Source organism: Monodelphis domestica, chromosome 1 (assembly GCF_027887165.1).
Source record: "Monodelphis domestica isolate mMonDom1 chromosome 1, mMonDom1.pri, whole genome shotgun sequence".
Lineage (NCBI taxonomy): Eukaryota > Metazoa > Chordata > Mammalia > Didelphimorphia > Didelphidae > Monodelphis > Monodelphis domestica.
Genome location: NC_077227.1, coordinates 319,470,918 through 319,482,977, shown reverse-complemented (window position 1 = coordinate 319,482,977; position 12,060 = coordinate 319,470,918). Strand labels below are relative to the sequence as shown.

The 12,060-nt window shown below is 35.0% G+C and overlaps 1 long non-coding RNA gene across 1 annotated transcript; it reads left to right on the top strand.

Annotated features, from left to right (window-relative positions):
- Positions 1 to 329: 329 nt before the first annotated feature.
- LOC103092335 (uncharacterized) lies at positions 330 to 11,558 on the top strand. Its single transcript, XR_457618.3, has 3 exons — positions 330 to 1,208; positions 7,510 to 7,649; positions 11,427 to 11,558. It is a non-coding gene; the product is annotated as an uncharacterized LOC103092335 (long non-coding RNA).
- The last annotated feature ends 502 nt before the right edge of the window (positions 11,559 to 12,060 follow it).

Genomic DNA, 12,060 nt, shown 5'->3' with positions numbered 1-12,060 from the left:
AACTCAACATTTTTAAAAAACAAATGCTAAAAAAATTTTGTTGACGTACAATTGAGGGGAAAAAAACAAATAAAAACAAAAAAAGTTCTAATTGGAAACTGAAAAGGCATAAAGTTGTTCAAGATCTTCTATACCAAGAATGGTACTGAACCTTTGCATATATCTAACAAACCCTGGCTGTGTCATCATCATCTATGATGTCATAATACAAGACTTCCTAGGAAGATAAAAAAAAAACATGCTTTAAAAAAGCTCTCAAGGTTTCATACGGTGTATGTGTGGTGATGGTGGTAGTGGGGTAATCTCTTTAAAAGACTTTGAAATCTCCTTTGTGGGGTTCACCTGGACACATTTGAGGTCTAGCTTTATGCCTTCTTTGCTGTCCTTTGCTGTAGTAGTCCTATTTGTATTATGTTTCCTGTTTTGGCATCTTACACCAACTGGAAATATCAGAAACTTCCTGTTTTAAGCATAGATAGAATTGCTAAAGAGATCTGTGGAAAATGACAGACTTCATAAATCTTGGGATTCTATATCCTTTCCTCTTTTCCAGGGTACAAGAAGTCCATTAAAGATTTCTTGCTTTTCTGGGTAAGGTGACCAACAAGATGGAAAACTAGATATTTTCTTCAATCTTCAAACCCTCTCAAACCTTTCCAAAATAGGGATTATGCAGAAGCAATAAAGCAATTTCAGCTCTCTTCACAATCCAGGACACTAAGAACCCAAACAAGGTTAAATTTGATGAACTGAAAACAGAGAAAGTTAATTATCCCTATTATCTATCCCTAAATGTGTCAAGATAGGGTTAACTCTCCCTTTGTCTATTTTAAGTTAGTCAAATCAAGAACTTGAAGTGCCTCTCCTTAGCACATGGTAGGCAACTAGGTAGGAGAGTTCACAAGTCACTTACTAGCTCTCACCTCCAAAGACCACAGCATTATTCTTCCCTCCCTCCCAACCCCGTTCTCCCCTGCCCCCCCCAAGTGCTGGGCAAATTGAAAGACTGTAATTGGTTCCTGTAAAGAGGAAGAGAGACAGGAAGTGACATGGAAAAAGGGGGATAAAAGGCCAAGCCCAAGGACTGTATCACTCACTTTGCATTAGTGAGCCAAGTGGAAGGGAAACTTTTTCCTGGACTCATCCTGGGTTGGAGCATTCTACGCTGGAGAGGCTTGCTGGTTGAGTGATTCATGCTGAAGAAAGAGGTTTGTGTTGGTGGATTTCTGGCTGAAGGCCATGGAGATTGGGACTTGAGGGAGCTCTAGCTGGGGGCTGAACTGGACTTCACCAGATCAGCACTTAGGCTGGCAGGCTAGACAAGGCTCTGTCCCCTTCCTACATTTTCCACTTTCAATATCTCTACCTTGTTATAAATAAAAGCTGCTAATAGTCATTTTTTAATTAAGGGCTAATATTTTATAAATGGCGACCACAATCTCACTTTTATAACTCTCATCTTTAGTCAAATCTAATTTTTTATTCTTACAACTGTAAAATGCTTAGTGTCCCTCCTCTTTGCCCACCACTCTCCATCACCAGGACCCTACAAGCTAACCTTGAGCTTGCCACAGAATTGAACTCTATACTTTGCCCCTATTCTGAGTGTCATGGAAATCCAAAAGACTTGTGCTAGGTCAGAGAATTGAGGAACAGAGGGAACGGCATTGGACTCATGTGTATTAGGCTATTTGACACCTTACTAAGCCTGATATAAAGAGCCCAGCACCCATATACAGCCAACTCTGTCCCTGCAGAACTGAAGTCAGACAGAGACCAAAACTGAAGAAGCATGAATTACCCGGCATAGGAGGCCAGGAAAACCACACTCAAAGGGAAAGGAATCAGAAAGAGAATGATAGAGAAATATAAGAAAAAAAAGTGAGAAAATGAAGACCTTAATAATAAATAGATAAACCAACAGGGAGGATATTAATAATAAAAGAGAATATGTACTCCAAATCAGGTAAAAGAGTTCAGATCTCTATGAATAAGTATTGCATGACAAAAGAACACAAACACCTGATAAGGCAAAAGACTCTGTGGACACCCAACTGATAGAGATATTTCTGAATGGTTTATAAGAGAAATAAGATTTGCGAAGTAGAATTAAGGCCTGACTACAAGAAATAATTGGCAGAATAGCCAAATATGAACAGAATCAAGTCTCACCAAAGAAAAAGAAAAGGGAAATTGATGGGAATGCAAATACATAAATCTGTAAACCAATCTGGAATAAGAGAAACAAAAACATTAAAAGAAAATATAATTCCTTGTCTTCAGGCCTTCAGGCCTCTTGCTGATTCCTCTCTCCCCCCACAGGTCCCACACAACATAAGATTCAGGTTACTGCTCTCTTGAGAAGGCAGCACACAAAAGGACAAACCCTTTTGCACATCTACCTTTACCTCTGTTACCCTGAAGTAGTTCTAGATGTTCATGAGTCCATGTGGTAGAAGGGGAAAATGCAAGGGAATCAGATGACTCCTGTGTCCAAATCCTATATTTGATGCTTACAACCTGTGTGACCTTGAACAAAATTAATCTCCCTTAGCCTGTTCCTATAAAATAAAGCAAATTAGCTAGATGGCCTCTGAGATCATTTCCAGTTCTAAATATATGATTCCTGAAAGTATTGGACTCAATCTTTGGATGACAGATGAGTACTTGGTCTTGTTCTCAGATGGATATGGGCTTATAAAATCATAGTAGTATGATTCTTCCCCGTCTATACAATGATACTAATGGATAAGATCTGTGCAACCCTCAAATAGAGCCTCAAGATGAGGATCTAGAAACACTGACTGGCCTCACTCTGTACAGAATGTTTCAAGGACAGGGTAATCACTTTTTGAACAAGAAGGTCCTTTCCCCTTTTTTTAATGATTTCTTTGGTATAAGACCAGTAGTGATCTATAATTCTAATTACAGGGCTCTTTGATTTTTAGTTTGGGAAATGCCCTTTATTCCCTGGAAACCTCAAAGTGCAGCATTAGTATAACTTATATCAGACTATTCTTAGTGCCTTGGGGAGGGAGAGAAGGGAAGGAGAAGGAGAGAACTGAATCACAAGAATGTCAGAAACAATTGTCAAAATTTTTTTCCATTTGTAATTGAAAAAATAAAATGTAATTAAAAATACAAATATTAATATTTTTTTAAAGAAAAGAAAATAAACCTCCTAGTCCCAATGTAATATCTGGTTGTGGGCAGGGCTGGCAGGTATTACAGCTTTTTAAGACAATGCAATCATCTCATTTGAGCCTCACGACAACCCTGGGGGTTAGGTACTATAGGTATTATTATCCCCATTTATATATAACACAGATTCTAGGTTTACTCTCCCAACCTCCACATCTAATAGGCCCCACTGGTTTGTTTCTCAAAATAATTTATCACTTAATATCTCATCAATATCAATTAACCAATTAACATCAATTAATTTTTACAAAGGGATATTTACTGAGAAGGCGTGCATGAAATCATTATTTTAAAAAAATTTAGTTCACCTGGAAATATTAAGAAATAAATATTTCTCCAGTCTAAAGTTCTTTCCAGACTTACCTGAAATAAAGAAACTTTGACAGTACTTAACTAAATTTCTCAGGAAACAATACCCTCCACTAAAGTTCTTTCTCTCAGGCCTACTCCTAGCTTTTTTAGGAAAGGGAGGAAGAAAAGGAGGAAGGAAGGGAGGCACTTAAGGTCCTAGAACATTGATAATGGTGGTAACAAACTTAGAATAAGAAACATCTCTAGTCCAGTTAAGGTTATATACCCAATTCCCCTGAGGGGGTTAGATTTATGATTTAGCTACGGGTAGCTAGGTTGCATAGTGGATAGAGCACCAGGTCTGAAGTCAAAGAATAACTGAATTCAATTCCAGGTCTCAGACACTTACTATGTGTATGACTCTGGGAAAATCACTTAATCCTGACTGCCCCAGTTTCCTCATCTATAAAATGAGCTGGAAAAGGAAATAGCAAACCACTCCAGCATCTTCCTCAAGAAAACCTAATAGGTTATGAAGAGTTTGGATACAACTGAACAAAGGGAGTACCTTTTCCCCCTTTTCATGAAGGGATTAGAGCATTAATAAGAGGGAGAAAGTCCCTTTGAAGGGGATGAGCTCTTTGAAGGGAGTGGTTAAAGAGCCATGAGTTCCACACCTATCAACTACCAAGAAACTTTTTTATAGAATTAGAAAAAATTATAACAAAGTTCATTTGGAAGAACAAAAGATCAAGAATATCAAGGAAACTAATGAAAAAAAGATGAAGGATGGAGGCCTAGCAGCACCCTAGGTCTTAAACAGTACCATAAAGCAGTGATCATCAAAACAATATGGTACTGGCTAAGAGACAGAAGGGTGGATCAATGGAATAGACTTGGGGTAAATGACTTCAGAAAGATAGGGTTCAATAAACCCAAAGATCCTAGCTTTGGGGACAAGAACTCACTTTTTGATAAAAACTGCTGGGAAAATTGGAAAACAGTATGGGAGAGAATAGGTTTAGATCAACATCTATACCAAGATAAATTCAGAATGGGTAAATGACTTAAATATAAAGAGAGAAATTATAAGTAAATTAGGTTAACATAGGATAGTATACCTTCAGAACTAAGGGAAAGGAAAGAATTGAATACTAAGCAAGAGACCGAGAATATTACAAAATATAAAATGAATAATTTTGATTACATTAAATTAAAAAGTGGTTGTACAAACAAAACCAATGCAAACAAAATTAGAAGGGAGGCAACAAATTAGGAAAAAATCTTTATAACAAAAACTTCTGACAAAGGTCTGATTTCTCAATTTTATAAGAAGCCAAGTCAATTGTACAAAAAATTAAGCCATTCCCCAATTGACAAACGGTCAAGGGACATGAATAGGCAGTTTTCAATTAAAGAAATAAAAACTATCAGAGACATGAGTGATCTTATAAGGATTGACTATTTTTACTGAATATTAATTTCAATATTAACTTCAAACTATGTTTTATCATACTGTAAAAGTTTACTTGTTCAAGACTTTTATGAATGTTATTTTAAAATATTTCATATTAGAGAGAAATATGTGAAGATATGCCAGTTTGGAAATTTTTCTCCAAGCAGAATAATGCTTAAATTTAGAATCATGTTAATAATTGTTTCTGGCATAATTGTGACAAAAAGACTACAATCTTTTTTTTCTTCAACATATAGCAAATATCAAAGTAGAATAATATCCTCCCAATTTGTAAGGTTCATACTCCTGTCTTCACTTAATCTCTGAGGAGAGTAGACTCAAACTTAAAATGGTTGCTACAAAACATCCACCTTCCCTAGGAGGAGGGATCCCCTAGCCAGGAGGAGGAAGGAGTACTTCCTTACCCTAGGATTCCTTTTCACCCTTCAAGAAGTATCCATTATTATCATCCCTTGCTCAAATGGGCTGGACCACCAGAACATACACACAAAAAAATTGTGTATGAAACCATGAATCAATTTTATATAACATGATTTTTTTTAAAAAGATATATAATAATTCTATACATTCCTTTCAAAATTATCTGGCTTATTTATACTTTCTTTTAAATGTCCTTCTGTTCTTTTTTATATATGTTGAACCATATATATGATATATATAATTGTAAGATGGAAGGTAACAGTTTTAAAATATTTATATGGAGAAAATATTTAAGTATTATATATATAAAACCCTTACTATCTACTGATTCCAATCCAGAAGAGTCATAAGAGCTAGGGGCAATGGGAGTTAAGTGACCTGTTCAAGGTCCTATAGCCAGGAAGTTTCTGAGGTCAGATTAGGTTTAACTAGGACTTCCCATCTCTAGGCCTGGCTCTCAGTCTACTAAGCTACCTAGCTACTTCCTATAGTTGTTTTTGTTTTTTTGTTTTAAAATAGTTTGCTTCTGTCTTCTGACTGTTCATCTGTTAGAGGAGGGAAAGAAAGGTGATAAACTTTATTAAATATCTACTATGTGCTAAGTGCTTAACAAATATTTTATCTGATCCTCATAATAACCCTGGGATGTATGTACTATTATTATTCCCACTTTACAGATGAGGAAATGGAGGAAGAAAGGTTAAGTGATTCTTCCAGGGTCACACAGCTAATAAATATCTAAAGCCACATTTGAACTTAGATCTTCCTGACTATGAATCTAGCACTCTTATCTACTGTGTCACATAGCTATCATTAGGGAATAGTCCCTTGATTTTTTTATTTTTTAGTTCAATTAAAGCATAATAAATTTTGCTTCAGTCCTTGACTTTAACTTTGCATAAAACTTTGTGTTTCAAGTGTATTTCCTTAAGTATAAATAATATAATGCCAGATTCTGCTTTCTGATCTATTCTGCCATTCTATTTCATTTTATGGGTAAATTTATCCCATTTGTACATATGGTTATAATTGCTAATTATGTATTTTCCTTCATATTGTCCTTTTATTTTTCCTTCTCTTTTAGATAGTTCAGTGTGTGAATTTTAGATTTACTCCACCATGCTTAGTCTTACAAAAGAGGAATGTCTACACCCCTACTTAAGGATTAAGTATTGAGGAGGATGGCCTATGACAGACATGTACTAGCAAATGACAAATCAGAAACAACTGACAGACTCCTGGGCTGTCCTAAGTCAAGCTTAAGCTACCATTGGTACATGTGAGATGCAGGAAAGTGATGTAAAAAACAGTCTATATATTTCAAGTCACTTCCTTTCTCCAGCCTCTTTTCGCCGGAGAGGTGGCTCTGGCGGCAGCGTGCTGAGTGTCTTGGCATCTTGGTGTGGCAGAAGCTATTATCCGGGTTTGGTGGTGAGTTTCCTTGATGCAATACTGGGAGAAGCTTAGTAACCTAGTTCAGGTGAGGCATCTTCACTGAGCTCTCTTGGAGTTTAGGCTGATTCTTTTCTCCTTTACCTTCCAAACACTATCCTCTTAGGAAAGCCTCTAATCTTCTTCAAAGACCTCATGGTGGAGGTCTTTGAACTCCTCCTGGCAAAGGCCAGGTGGGAGAAATCCCATACCCCCTCTCTCTCTCTTCTCCTTAATTCCTTCCCCCTATATTAATTAAACCACCATAAAATTTCCAAACTGACTTGGGTATTTTATTTGGGATATTCTCTGGTGACCAAATTAATTTAGATTAAGTCACAACCCTAAAATTACCCTTACAAGTGGCATAGTAGATAGAGCACTGAGATTAGAATCAGGATGACCCAAGTTCTAATTTCATCTTAGACATTTACTAGCTGTGTGATTCTAGGCAAGTCACTTAACTTGTTTGGAGATAATAAATGAAGATAATAATAATAGCATCTACCTTCCCAGGGTAATTGTAAAGCTCTTAGCCAGTACCTTGCACATACTCAATGCTTCTTCATGGGACCCATTAAGTGGTTCCATTAGGTGGACCCCACCACTGAAAAAAGTTGATAACATAGAGCTCAGAAGCTGAAGACAGCAGTTTATTCTTTCTTTTATTTTTTATTCTTTCACAAAAGGAATTTTAGGTGCCTAAGGAATGTCAAAACATTGAGTCCAAAGATTCAATTTAAAGGGTCTCCAAAGAAACTCCTTCCCTCCCTCCAACCTTTCATCTTTTGTTCAGGTCAGAAGTCATCATCTTTGACATCTTTAAAAGGTGAGTGACTTACCAGGTTGTACAAGGTAAGCGAGTTAAACATCTAGTTAAAAGATGAACAAATCACTAGATTGCAGATTACAAGATTTCAAGGATCTTGTAAGTTACTCCTCCCCTCAAGGCCCTTGAAATGTGAAAGGCCAAAGTTTTTGTTTTCAAAGGGGGGGGGGGTTCCAAAAGGAAGGGAAAGTACTAATAGCTATCTAAATACTTAGCATTTTGCTTATGAGAAAGTCACAGATGTTATCCAATTAATTTCCTTCTCTTCTCCCTCTTTACAAATAACATAAAAAAAAGATCTCAACACTAGGCATCTATAATTTGATCTATTCCTACTCCATATTCTCTTTTCTTCTTGCTCCTCCCTCAATTTCCTATTTTTTACTTTCTTTTCCTTTTATCTCCTCTTCACACTTTTACTTTTCCAATATCAATTTGTTTTACTTATAATGATTCCCTCATCTATACTAGCCTTTATTTTAACCCATCCTCTCCTTTCTCCTTGCCTTTTACTGTTTCCCTGTTGAGATGGATTTCTTTCTTCTTCTTTTTTTTTGAAAGCCCAATCTGATGTTTATCTTTAAATGAACTTGATTGAATTGAAAGTGGAGTGGTTCCTTGGCAAGGTCCCTTTATGGCTGTTTATCTGAACAATATTAAGTTTCCCAATCCAGTAACTTGGCTTAAAGCAAATTTAATCATTTCCCTCAAAATCAAGCCCAACAGTCCCTATTTCTGAGTAATAACAATGGTCCCCACCCCCCTCTCATTGAAATTTTGGTTATCTTGGACTCCTCCCTTTTTTTGCTTAATAAATGCAATCAAAGTCCTTTAGATTCTACCTCTACAATATTTCTCTCATAACCCTGTCTTCTACTATAGCCACCAACTTTATAACTTGGGCTCTTATCAACAAAACTATACCAAATGCCTTCTAACTAGTCTCCCTACATGAAACCATTTCCCCACAACCCAAGCATGCTATGGTGGGTAGCATTTTAGAGTTGGAGTCATATAATCTACAAGTTCAAATACTCCTTTTGATGTTTAATGGTTGTATGACCAGGCAAGTCAGTTAACCTCTCTGAAATAGTCTCCTCACCTATAAAATGAAGGTGTTCGGTTAGGTGACCCCTGAGACTCCTAAGATGAATGTTCTTATTTGGCACATTCAGTGGGGACTCTCATTTTCCTTTGTCTAGTTCAAATGAAAGTTCATGATATGTCTATCCCACCCAACCCTTCCTCTATGTTCATATAGTCTTACCTTTATTTCTTTTAACTTCTGTGTTTGTATTTTAAACAGTCTGCTCACTTCTGGCCTTTCCATTAGGAATGCTTGGAAGTCCTCTATTTCATTAAAAACCTACCCCCCGGGAGGAAAAGAAAATGATCTTTGTTTCCAGTGAATAATGTATGAAAACGACCAAATAAAATAATGTTTAAATAAAAAAAAAACCTACCCCCCCTTTACATTATATTTAGTTATGCTGAGTATAACTCCATTTTCTATCACCTACTCTACTTGACTTTAACTCTCTTGAACAACATGCCCTCACAAGCAAGTTCCCCTTGGTGCTCCCTGCCCAGCCCTTTTCAGTTTCTTTTTGTATGTTGTCTTTTTCAATTAGATTATAAACTTTTTCAGAGTAGGAACTTTCTTTTATTTATTTGTAGCCCCAGCACCTAACGTAGTGCGCAGCACGTGCTAAGTGCTTGTTTGTTGTTTTATGTTTAGTAGGCACAATGTTTATTGAACCAAAATGCTAAACGAGTTATTTTTGCTTGTAAGCCGTTATCTTTTTTTAGAGGGTATGCATATATTATCATATAATACACATTTCCCTGTTCATCATATTGTGAAACAAAATACATATTGCTTACACTAGAGAAAAATTAATGAAGGAAACAAAGTGAAGAATGGTATACATTTGGACTCTATTCTGTCTCTTAGAGTTGTCCTAGATTCTTGCCTTGTTAATAATCGTTGTCATTCACAGTTGATAATCATACATTATTGTTTGATCTTGTGTACAACATTCTCCTAGTTCTCTGCTCACTTCACTTTGCATCATTACATATGTCTTTCCAGGTTTTTTGTAATTTTCTTGTTTGTCATTTCCAATGGCATAATAATAGTCTATTAGAAACATATACCACAATTTGTTCAGTCATTCCCTATTGATGAGACAGCCACCTTTAGTTTCCAGTTCTTTGCCACCAGTTAGAACATATAATTTCTTTTCCTTTTTTTTAATGACTTTAAGAAATAAAACAAATAGTGGCATTCCTGGGTCAAAAGTTATATACAGTTTTATAACTTTTTGAGTATAATTCCAGATAACTCTCTGATTCCATATCCCCCCAACATGTCATTTTGTCTTTTTAGTATTTATAATTTTAGCCAATCTGATAGGTATGAGATGATATCTTGAAGTTGGTTTGACTTGCATTTCTCTAATCTAACAATGTAGAGTAATTTTTCAAAGAGTTATATATAGCTTTGATTTCTTCATCCAAAAACTGTCCATATCTTTTTACCATTTATCAATTGGGGAATGGCTCATATTCTGATATAATTGACAAAGTTAGCTCTATATTTTAGATATGAGACCTCTATCTGAGAAACTATAAAATTTTTTTCCCTAATTTATTGCTTTCCTTTTATTCTTGACTACATTAGTTTTATTTGTACAAAAACATTTCAATTTAATGTATTCAAATTTATCCATTTTACATTTCACAATACTTTATATTTCTTGTTTATTCATAAATTCTTCTCCTGTCCATAAGTCTGATAGGTAATATGTTCCTTTTCTTCTCATTTGTTTATATCTCCTTTTATGTCTAAATTATGAGTCCATTTTGATCTTATCTTGGTAAATAGTGTAAGCTGTTGGTCTATATCTAGTTCCTGCCAAAATGCTTTCCAGTTTTCCCAATTTTTACCAAATAGTGAATTGTACCTTTGTCAAACACAAGGTTACTATATTCTTTTACAACTGTTTGTTGTATATTTATTCTGTTCCATTCATCTATTTTTCTCTTTTGGCCAGTACCAGATAGTTTTGATAACTATTGCTTTATAATATAGCATTGTCTTTATACAGAGTCTTAATCTTTTGAAATATCATGTTTCTGTCTCTCCTCTCTTTTATAGTGGCAACTGATAAGTCTTACATGTTAATGACTGTGATAATTTATTCATGATAAATCTGTATTACAACCACAGTAATGTAAATCTCCTTAAAAGTTATTTGAATATATTGTAAATGCAGCACATGAAAAAATTTTCACAGAACCCAGAAATACAAATTAAAAGAACTCAGGTTTCACTTGATCCATTATGAAAGACAATAAGGAAATAAAAAATATGAGGCATTTCAAAGAAATATGGGAAGCCGTGAAATTATACCCAAGTGATGAGTCAGATTAGCATTATACACATTGACTATAATCACATAGTTAAAGATAATGACAACAAAGTAAATTAAATAAAAAAGCAAAAAAAGATGAGTAAAATAAGGTGGAGTTAGTGACTGTCAAATAGTAAAAATCACAGACATTCATAATCTCATTTTTGATAGTTTAACAACAGAATAATAAGAGAAGAAAATATGCAAGTGGGCATATTTTCTTCTTATTTTCTTGTTCATGAACTGGAATGCTTATACTTGCCAACAAAATTTAAAATAAGTTTGTATTTAAAGAAAATGCAGGAGTGTCAGAGAAACTGCATCAAAATCACATAAAAATCTATCTAACTTTTTCTTTCAGATTCCACTACACATGTAATAAGTGTCTATTACGTGCATAACATTTAACTGGACATGGGACAAACAAAGCAGCAAAGTCCTACCATCCTCAAAGAGTCCACATCATGTAAATAAATAAAAATATACAAAATAATTTCAAGAAGAAGAGGAATTTGGGGAGGGATAGATATAGAATTAGTAAGGCTCTGTGTAGGAGAAGTGTTAGGGCCTAGGAGTTTATTTTTCAGTGGGAGAGACATAGAGTCAGTCTTATGTTTTAGGAGCCTACCCTTTTGTTCTATTAACCATCTGTGATTTTTTGGACCAAGATACCCTTCCCTGACCACCGTTTTCTATTTCCTTATTAGAACATAACTCTTTGACAATAAGGGCTCTCACTTTTAAAAATTTGTAATCCCAATGCTTAATTAATGATTTTTCATTCATTCATTAAGGGCATTGAGATTGACTCAATGTAAGGTAAAAGGGTAGTAGTATGACAAAAGAAGATTGATAAGATATACTGTAGAGGCAAAAGAAATAAGATTTCACAGCTATTTATAGAGGAGTAGCTTTATTCTTTATTTTAAAAATTATTGCAAATTTCTTATAGGCTTAAATTTATTATAAACTATTTATTACAAAATTATTTATTT